General features: G+C 46.1%; 1 long non-coding RNA gene across 1 annotated transcript; it reads right to left on the bottom strand.

The window, feature by feature from the left end:
* Window positions 1–5,602: 5,602 nt before the first annotated feature.
* On the bottom strand, window positions 5,603–7,353 carry LOC120695994. Its single transcript, XR_005683975.1, has 2 exons — window positions 6,976–7,353; window positions 5,603–5,869 (listed from the first exon to the last, which is right to left on the bottom strand). It is a non-coding gene; the product is annotated as an uncharacterized LOC120695994 (long non-coding RNA).

Raw genomic sequence — 7,353 nt, 5'->3', positions numbered from 1 at the left:
GACTCCAAATCCCTAAGGGGGATCCATAAAAAAATAAGGCCATATTCTTCAAAAGCACAATATATGGTTTGTTCACCACATTCCATCGTATTTGTGTTGTATCCATTTTTTGCTCCCCCATCCTTGATTATCCATCTCCCAATGATCGGAATATGAAGTGCCACAACTTTCACTAGGACCAATTTTTGACTTAACAAAATACACAACATAGGTGAGCCTACATTTCCCCTACCTGAGCTACACATAAGCCTATAGATTGTAGAGAGATGCAGGCCAATGGCCTTAGTGAGGAATAAAGTTACCACATGAGTGATTCAAGAGTGCCATCAGAGGATCAATTGAGCTAAGGAGTTTATTTTGAAAAAGAAATATATCAAAACTCCAAGTATGGTTGATTAAGAGGAAGTTTATACCTTCAATCGAGTTGTTCCACTTTTCAACCGCCGAAGGCAAGCATCATAGCCACTTCAATCCCCACAGGTATGAGAAACGTTTTGGAATAAAGTTTATGCTAGCTATCTACTTTGAGAAGTTGTGCATCAAAGTCTACCTTAAGTTCTTGCTCGGACCCGATACTCTTGATTCTAACCTTTGCTTGGGATGAGCAAAGATCTGAGCGTGGGGGTGTGTTGGCGGCCATTATACGCCCATTTTGGCCGCCAACCATTACCATTAATGAGGGAACCTGAAGTAGTTTGGACATAAAGTTTTATTTAAACTAATGAGTTCCACGAGTTTTGTGTCCCACCATGTTTTGCAAGGAATACAGGTAAAATGGTGCACAAATACCATTATTGGTGAAGTAGCAGTTGAGGTCACACAAATGAATGTTCATTCAGACGTCTTGGTACAAATGACACTTGGACATGGTACAAAAGTTCCTAAAATCACATATTTGACAGAGCTCGTCGAGATGATCAAAATGGACACTTGGATCACCCAATTCGGAGTCCTGACTTAGGCCGGCAGGCTTGGCACCTCCCTCAAAACACTCTCCAGTCAGTATCATGGCCTTGGGGACTCACCAATAGTCCCCAAACACATGCCAGGCAAGCTAGAAGTGAAACTAAGACCGAAAGGCCCAATATGTCCCTCCAATGGGCTTCCAAAGTGACCAAACTATGTATCAAGACCCAAACCAACTGGAGAAGGAACATACAACTGTTGCTAGACATGTCGATGCAAGGGAGGCCTGAGAGGAGCCAACTCCAGGCCAGCTAGCCTACTAACTGCCACGCTTCAAACCGACGCAACCACTACCGACCTCTAGGAGTGATTAGGAGCGTCCACGAAAAGGCGGTGCAGATTTGCGGAGATCCCAGGCCGGCCGGCCTAGGCGAGGCCGGCCAGCCTCACTTTGTCATGCCACGCACCCATCTTTCGCGTGAGAGCTAAGCAGCCGACCTACTTGCGTAAAGTGCACGCGCTAGCTTCAGCACCGCCTTGGAAGAGCTATACAAGGACACCCACACCTCCATTCCAAGACACGAAGAATTGGAGCAAGTCCAAGGCAAGCGTAGCTGCCCATATATCTTTAGAAAATAGGGAGAGAGGCGAGGTGAGAGTCCGGAGAGGAGCCGGAGTGTTGGCCCCTCTCCAACTTTGTGCCTCCGAGGAATGAAGCTTTGGTTCGAGTAATTTCCTCCTCTTTCGTCGGTAATATTGTTTACTCTCCTTTACTTGAATACTTGGTCTCTCTAGTTGTGGGATCCCTTGTCTACATGGGTAGCAAGTTCTATCCATTTGGGGTTTCTTCTTGCCTTAACGTGAGGCAAAAGTCAGTGACTTGATAGTGTAGGCGCGGTGCCTAGGCTTTATAGTTATCTTGTTGTGTTCCACCCAACGGAACCCCAGTGGTAGGCGGCAGGTGATGACAGCCCTGTCCGTTGTTGGCGCTTACCAGCGTCACCACCGGGGAAGCAGCGATGACGCCCGCTGACACCAATTTTGGGTGGCAGTATTTCATGAACCTCGAATAGATCCGCAAGCGCACGGAATACCACTGTAGCATTTTACCCGGGAGTATACCGGGGTATCATTTATATTTCTGCAGGGAAGGAAGTGATGGAAGAAATATAGACTAGTTGATGAACTTTATCTAGATTGGATATTCTCTTGCATAAATAGGGGTAAGATATATAATATGGTAGGAGGTAGTGTGACACACACAAGTACCCTCAAGATAAAATAAAAGAAAAGAAAAGAAGATGCTTTAGGCCGGGAGTAAGGTAGAAGTTAGAGCTCGAGTCAACTGTGCTAGGCTAGCTATATCTATGCCATCTTATGGTTAGATCGTCAAAGATTTAACTACACAACAGGGAGACTGATATCGAAGTAACGAGAGAAGCCCGTATACCCCGGCGGCTTTATGCACTTCCTACCCCCCATATCGAACATGGAGGATTACTAGGGCTCGAACAGGGCTGTCACCACCTGCTGGCTACCTCTACAAACCGTGGGTATAGTTGACATCCAGCAACTCTTAGCTAATCTAGACACCATGTCTACACTAGTAAGCGATACTCTAGTTGATACTGGAGCAAACATCACACTAGAGCAAACATACGAATACTGGAGCAGTTGATAGAGTTCTAAGGCCGATATGTTAACCATCGCAAGCACATGACGATCATGCAATGCAAGCATTGAATAATAACGCAACCAGATCAAGAAGCATATATTCGATAACTTAGAATATACTTCGAGCAGATATCGATAACCATAGTCTAATTCTATTACAAGCAACCGAATATTACAAGAGAGAGCTAGAGATGAACCCATACCAGAACTCTCGAGCAACTCCAGCGACTCGATGACTCCTAGACTTCTCCTAAACTCCACTAAGCCTAAAGTCTATGCAAGATGAACTTAAGAAGAGAGGTGTTTGTGGGGTGTGTGTGTGTGTGTGTGTTCTCATTCTCTACCCCCCTTGTATTTATAGCAGGGAGCCACGGGTGAGAAGCCAGCCATCCTCGGTAAACCGACGTTGTGAGCCAATCCCAAGCTGCCACATAGCAAGCTTAAGGCGGTGGGGCTCAAGGGCCGGTCGGTCGACCAGGCTGGTCGGCCGGCCTGCCAGTGGCGCCAACCGCCCCCAATCTTGTCTACTGGGCTTGTCTGGACCTCCTCTTATCTGAACACTGGGGTACGGCTTGTCTTAGGTGGATTTGGGTTGGTTCTTGGGCTACACTTAGTCCGATGAGCCTGAATCGACGCTCTGATATTTTTTGTGATTTTATATCGGGCCAAAGTGTGCTTGCAACCTACATATTAGCTCAAAAATACAACTTGCATTTTCTAGAAGGTGAAGTGTGGTTTAGGTACTTTATTAGATAAAGATGCGTGTAAGAAATGCAAACTCTCATGATTTTCTGATCAAGTTGACACCTAGAAATGGTCATTAGTGAGCGTCAACATCCGTCCTTTGTAGTCCACCATGCTCGGGTGTTTTCATAGCAGTAGTTGCACGTTGCCGTTGGACTCCCCTCTCATCCCTTTCTGAAGTCCTTCCTCTTCCAGTCGCCAAAGCAACTAGACTACAAGTCAAGTATTCTAGTTAGGAGTAGTAAGCAAGACGACGTTAGACCACCTCTACCTATCCTATCTAGACCTCTTCACTCCCGTCATATCCCCTGGATAAACAAGAGTCACAACTAGTACACTTCTTGTTCCTCGAGGATTCGATACCCTGGAATACTCCAAGGTGAAAGCTACATCGGTATCCGTACGCTTGCGGATGTATTCTGTGAGGCTAAGGACTGCCAACAATGGTCTCCATGGATTTGTCATTAGTGGCCAACTTTTTCTGAAGGGACTCATTGATCTTTGCTTTGGCGTAGACAAAGTCTCTCAAGGTAGGTTGGTTAGGATTGAAAGAATTCGAATTCCCGTTACCTTCTTGATAGTTTGGGCGTGGTTGATTCCACCCCTGACCTCCTTGTGTACAATACTCGTTGTTGTTGCCATTGAGATACATGGCTTCTTCATGGGTTTTCGGAAAATTATCACCCAAATGTCCAACATTCCTGCAAACCTCGCACGTCATGTGAGTTTTCAAGGCTTGAAGTGGCTGCATCTGAGCCTTGTCTTGGGAATAATCCTCGAATTTCTTGAGGAGGAGATCAATCTTTATAGCGAGCATGTCAGTCTCCTTGAAGGAGTGCATGCCTCACTAACATGGTTGGAGACGATCATCGCTCCAACCTTGGTTGGACACCATCTTCTCGATTAATGTTGTAGCTCGTTCAATGGTCAGCGAGAAGAAAACTCCACCCGCATCGGAATCCACATGATCACGGGAAGATTGAGTCAACCCATTGTAGAAGTTCTCAAAAATGAGCCAATTGTCCATCCCGTGGTGCGGACATGCAAGGATGTACTCCTGAAGTCTCTCCCAAGTTTCAGGCTCGAAATTCTTCTACGAAGAGCATTGGTGTTGCCCGTCGGGAAAAACTTCGCGATGAACACCTTGTCACATTTGTCCCAGGTGTCAATAGTGGTCTTGTTAGCATAGAACCACTGCTTCGCTCTCCCCAGAAGAGAGAACAGAAATAGACAGAGCTGGATCGCATCCTGAGATACTCCCTTGATAGCAAAAGTACTGCAAAGCTCAAAGAATTGTTGGAGATGAGCACTGCCATCCTTATTAGCCTTGCCACAGAAAGAGCTGGCCTGCACCATTGTGATAAGACTCGTCTTGATCTCGAAATTCTCTCCCCCGTGTTAACCGTAGGTCCGGTGGGAACCTGGTTAGCAGACGGAGCGGAGTAATCACAGAGTGTCTTCTGGGTCATAGCTTGAGAAGCTGACGGTGCTTGGATGACTGGTTCGGCTGCCGAGATTGAGATCTAAGGAGGTATGACACGAGGACGAACTCTTCTCAAAAGTGACTCTGGATTAGGCGTGAAATGTTGCGGCAAGTCGAAACCGATCATACACTACCCTGTTTTCATATCAGCGAAAGATAGAAAACTAAGTCAAGTTAGCCTATTTAGCAAGCGAATACCAATTTGGATTGTGTTCATAATATTTGCCTATGTAACTTCAATATATGCCTTCCCCGGCAACGGCGTCAAAAATGCTTTTTGGTGCCTACCAACAGCACCACTGAGTGAGCAACGATGATGCCCGCAGACGCCAAGGGGGGTGGCAGATATTTCATAAACCATGAATAAATCTGCAAGCGCACGGAATACCGCTGTAGCATTTTACCCGGGAGTATGCTGGAGTGTCATTTATATTTCCGCAGAAGACGGCGAATGGAAGTACATTGGCTAGTTAACGAACTGATCTAGATTGGATATTCAATTGCATAAATAGGGGTAAGATAAATAACATGGTAAGAGATATTGTGACACACACAGAAACTACCCTCAGAGATAAACAAACAAAAGATGCTATAGGCAGGGAAAAAAGAAGAAGTTAGAGCTCGAGTCAGATATGCTAGGCTAGCTATATCTATGCTATCTTATGGTTAGATTGTCAAAGATTTAACTAGTATGAAATGACCCGAGTTTTTGAAAGAAGAACCCGAATCCATGTATCGTCGTGATAGTCCCTGGATCAGTAGCTATCACATACAGAACTCATTTTAGACAGTAAATTAGTTCATACTCACTTAAAAGATATTCAAATATGGATTTAATTATTACAATATCCAGAGGATTTGTAGTACGAATTTATTACAAGCCCCTTGGGCTGAACTGGAACAAACAGAAAATGGTAGCGGTAACTGGTCTTCAGGCCATCCTTCATCTCGAACTTCATCTCCACCGACAGCACTTGAGCGTAGCACGGGCTTCTAAGCTTCAGTCGTACCATCTGTCGTTGTTGGTGTCGAACTCCTGATCAGATCCTGCATCTTGCCAAACTATCCCCAAGGACGGGATAGGTTCACGTCACCATTTGTATGCAAGCTTTAAGTGGATGCAAAGGTAGTAGCCAAGGATAGGCTGAGGTTTCCTATGCAAGCACAAGTATATATATATATCCATAATCATGTCTCTCACCCATCCCAGGTCGGTGCAGGAACTCCCTCTCCCTGCACCTCATCTGACTCCATAGGGGAAAGTGGACTAGAGGGAGATAGAAATCAGGGTTTACTACTCTAAATGAAGTAACAGAAGAGTAGGAGATGTACATAACCGAGTACGCAGCTATATGTATAGATTTCACCCTACAGGGATTGTACCCTGTACCCACTCGCCCCGACAATAGCCAGGAGCGACCCGACTAGTCCCCGAAGCATTGGCCTACCGAAGCACTCTGAAGAGCGAGACTAACCGCTACGGCACCATCCTGTCCCCCCAGGTTGGGATGCAACCCCCTCGTGGTTGGGGCGCCCTGGAGTTGTGTGGCTCTCCCCCTGCCATCCGAAGTTCTACCAAGCGCCCATGCTCCTCCCGCATCGGGCCTCCCTCGCACTACCCTACTCCTGACAGGTCTGGTGACGCGCATAGCTAGCTCAGACCGGATCCACCACCACAGTAGGTAAGTGGCGTGCACGAAAAGTCCTACAAATCTCATATACCACATATGTCCATAAGAGCCGGGGCAAGCTCTCCTCACACAGTCCTCCGCAGTGGTTCGCCAAAGGCACCCATAACAGGTCTCGCCTCTCCTTGGGCACCCGTAACAGGTATCGCCCTTCCTTCTCTTCCCGCACCCAACACAGGTGCTCCCCATAATGTGCCCAATACACATTCCCGGCCAGTAGCTTGCCCCCGATAAAAGCCCTATCTTTGGCTCCTCACAAAGTGGGTCTCATGCATGCAAGACTGTCATATCATGGAATTCCCATACCCATTCACACTCATAGTAGCCAAGGCATTTTTAGAATCCAACAAGGAGTCATAAGGTACAAGGAATAGGGTAGATATGTGGGCCGTGCAGGCTTATCTCACACACACAAGTAGAGCAATAGCAATTCTAGCAAGCAATGCCTAATTGGTATTCAAGTTGTAGATGGGTGTGAACCTGGGTGCTCCTCGTAGAACTCCTGAGACTCCTGGTAGTCCTGATCATCGGTCTTCTCTTTAGCAGTAGGACCTATTCATAATTACAAATTACTATAGGGTCCAAAGTGCAAGAATGCACAAAATTCACAACAAAATCTACTCTAACGCGTAGATCATGATTTTAGAAGAATTATTTTCGGAGCTCCGGTTGATTTATTATGAATTTTAAAGCTTAAAAAAATTCTCAAATTAAATAAAGGTTTTCAAAAAAGAAAAAACAAATAGTCAGCCACGTGGCAGCCTCTGGGCGTGCCACGTGTCATGCTGACATCAGCATGACGTCAGCACGGGGTCCTCCAAATGCTTACGTCATCATGGCCTTTGATGACGTCAGCAT

The sequence above is a fragment of the Panicum virgatum genome, chromosome 2K (genome assembly GCF_016808335.1).
Source record: "Panicum virgatum strain AP13 chromosome 2K, P.virgatum_v5, whole genome shotgun sequence".
Taxonomy (NCBI): Eukaryota; Viridiplantae; Streptophyta; class Magnoliopsida; order Poales; family Poaceae; genus Panicum; species Panicum virgatum.
The sequence above is the reverse complement of the archived record's forward strand: the minus strand, read 5'-3'. Positions and strand labels throughout refer to the sequence as shown.